This window comes from Psammomys obesus, unplaced genomic scaffold (genome assembly GCF_907164565.1).
Source record: "Psammomys obesus unplaced genomic scaffold, mPsaObe1.curated_primary_1811, whole genome shotgun sequence".
Lineage (NCBI taxonomy): Eukaryota > Metazoa > Chordata > Mammalia > Rodentia > Muridae > Psammomys > Psammomys obesus.
In genome coordinates this window covers 9,805,302-9,808,625 of record NW_026586173.1, presented here as the reverse complement: position 1 = coordinate 9,808,625, position 3,324 = coordinate 9,805,302, and the positions used below count along the sequence as shown (strand labels likewise).

Here is a 3,324-nt window from a genome sequence, read left to right as displayed (position 1 = left end):
AAGTCCTCTCCTATCAGTGGACTAGGGAAAAGGAGTAGGGGGAGAAGAGAAATGGTGAGTGGGCCTGGGAGAAGATGAAGAAGGGGGCTATAGATGGAATAAAAAGTGAATAAATTATAATAAATAAATAAACAAACAAATAAATAAATCCCAAAGTCCTGCCTGCCTCTGCTCCCCAAGTGCAGGGAGGAGAGGCCATCACCCCCATGCCTGGCCATTTCATGGTTTTATTCTTAATTTTTAAGAAAGATCTTACTGTTGCCAAAGCTAACCTCTAACTTACAGTGATCTTTCTGTCTCACCTTCCCAAGCACTGAGATTACAAGCGCACACCACTACACTTGGTTTGATTTTTTTTTTTCTGTGTGTGGGTGTTTAAACTGGTATCTAAGCTATGGAAATTCAATTTATCAGGGGATCATAATCAGTCTCTCTTTGCTAATTGCTAATTTTCTTTCTTTCTTTCTTTCTTTCTTTCTTTCTTTCTTTCTTTCTTTCTTTCTGTCTTTCTTTCTTTCTTTCTTCCATCCTTTTGGCAGTGTCTTTGTATGTAGTCCTGGGTATCCCAGAACTCTCTTTGCAGATTAGGCTGGTCTTGAACTTACAGAGATCTATCTGCCTCTACCTCCTGAGTGATAGAATTAGAGGTGTGCACCATCACACTTCATTTAATTTTCTTTTCTTACATTATGCTTCCACATTGTAGCTTGGGCTGGCTTCAAAATCATGCCAATCTTTCTTCCTCGGGTTCCCAAAGCGTGAAACATTGCATTCAATGAACTTAATTAAAAAAAATATTCATATATGTATGTGTGGGTATCCTCATGGGCCGGAACAGGGCAGTTGGTTTCCTGGAGCTGGAGTTACACGTAGTTGTGAGCAGCCTCATATAGGTGCTTGGTACTGAATTCAGGTACTCTGGAAGAGCAAGTGACACTCTTAACCAGCCACCAAGCCACCTCTCCAGTCTCATTTCATTTTGCCTTGTTTTATTTGGAGACAGGGTCTTACTCTGTAGGCTTGGCTGGCCTACAACTAGATGTGTGAAACACAATGGCCTGGATTTCACAGAGCTCCACCTGTCTCTGTTTCCTGAGTGCTGAGATTAAAGGCTCGCACCTCCACACCTGGCCCTCTTTTATTGAAGGAGGCTCTATAGCTCAGGCTGACCTCGAACTCATGAGCTTTCTGTCTCAGCTTTCTGCATGCTGGCATTACAGGTGTGTACTGCCAGGCCTGGCTTATACATTTCTCTTTAGTGGATTAACTAGGAAGAACTTGTGCCCTGTTCCTTTAGAAATATATTGTATCATTTCTTCTTCCCCGAGAGGAGGATTTTAAACAAACTAATTGGTTTCATAAATCTAAGGCAAATTTTCAGGTCACTTAAAAATTTGCAGGTATAATCATTATAGGCTCTTGGTGTATACACATTACAAGTATTATCTTAAATTCTTTTGATATAAAGTTAATTACTTAAAAAATCAGTTCACGATGCCCAGTACTTTGTTTAAAACAATGATGTGAGCTGAGAGATTTGGTCCTGCTCCTTTGGTCTCTCAGATGCCCCTAATGCCTTGCTGAGTTTGCTAGCTGCACATCATCTTCCTGAGCCTAGGCACTGAGCCCTGCAATTTTTTACCTTTTAAGATCAGTCTTAATTTGTACACAGTACTTGCTCTCTGCATTCTCTTCTCAAAAAAAAAAAAAAAAGATACATGAGTGCAAGTATGGCCTTTGCATGTTACAATGAAACAGTTTCTAAGGAAACACTTCCTGACCTTATCATTTGTGTTGCTCTGAAGACTTCCCTTTCTGACACTACTATGGTATCCACTTCAGCTACCTTTTCAACTATGGTGAAATCAACTCCATTGGGTTGCTGCTGAGCCATAGCCTCCAGCTTGATATGGTACTGTTCTGGCTCTTGCTCTTTCTTGATGTCTGTATTTCTGGGCTCTTCAATTGGCCTCCTGGAGCTGTTGCTGCAGTACCTCTCTTTCACTGTCTTCCTTGATTTCCTCAACACTGTTCGTCATCTCTGTCATCTTTGGTCTCTTCACCAATGACAACTTTTTCATCTTCAATTATCTTCTCCTCTGTAATCTGACCAGCATGCACAGTTAGAACTTGCTGTTCATCTTACACAGTTACAATAAATGGCTGGCTGATGTTTCCAGTAGGAATTGAGGTTTGGATATTACCCAGAGGAACTCCATCAGTCACTATGGTGATGACTCTCTGGCCTCTACTCCCCACCACTTGCTGGATTGAGGAGTCAAGAGAATTTCCTTTTTTGGTTTCTTCTAAATTAGCTGAGGTTGCTTTGGTGTTGGTTGAAGAAATAAAGCTAGTGGGGTTAACAACCTCTCCAGTGGTAGTGATGAATGGAACAGCCACAGTGATAGGATTAGTCACAGGGTTGACTCTCTCTGGGTTAGCATTCACCTAATTCTGCACTGCTTCCTGAAGGACGACCAGAATCTCAGTATTGTTTTTCTCCATTGCTATGCCAAAGGCAGATTTATTAAAGTTGCTAAAAGCATGGACACCAGCTCCATATTTGATAAGCAATTCAACATCTTGGTGGTGGTACTCTGTGGCTCAGTGTGAAGCTGCCATCTTCAGCATGTCTTTGGCATTCACATTTCCAACAAGCACTTCCATGATATGTTCATGTCTATCATCTGTAACCATATGCAAAGGGGTCCTTTCTGCTTTGTCCCAGATACCCCTGCTAATGCCTGCTTGACGTAGCACTTCTGCTGTGGAATAATGACCATACAGAGCTCCAAGGTGAAGAGGTGATGTTCCAAGCCAGTCTGTAGTGAATGAAGCCCTGTTTGCCATCAGCGTTCTCATTTCATCATCTTGGCCTTTTCTTGCAGCTTCAAAAAGCCTCTTCAAGGCCACCATAGACATCTTTATGCATAGAAACAAAAGTTTCCAGGTGACTCATCCAGAGTGCTGCTGGCTTTGCTCTCACTGGTCTGCCAGTTTGGTCCCATTTCTTTCTTTAGGTAAGGCTTCTTGCCAGGGGTCTCATTTTTTGATCTTTTCACATATGCATATTTGGGTTTTTTTCCCCTCCCACCTCATGGAGAAATGGAGGCAATAAAATGGCTGCCCAGTCTACTTTTAAGAGTTAAGAATCCTGATTAATAATGAGGTCACTAGCATTTGGCTGGCCTTTAGTAAGAATCCTATATTAAACTCATTTTCTGTCTGTGATGTATGTATTCTTTGAACACTTAGACAGAAAAAGTTCACTTTGGCTCACAGTTTTGAAGGCCTTGTTTTATGCTAGGTTGGTCTGATTGCTTT

At 41.5% G+C, this 3,324-nt stretch overlaps 1 pseudogene; it reads right to left on the bottom strand.

Moving 5' to 3' along the window:
- Positions 1–1,744: 1,744 nt before the first annotated feature.
- Positions 1,745–2,922, bottom strand: LOC129672054 (GA-binding protein subunit beta-2-like; annotated as a pseudogene).
- Positions 2,923–3,324: the final 402 nt, after the last annotated feature.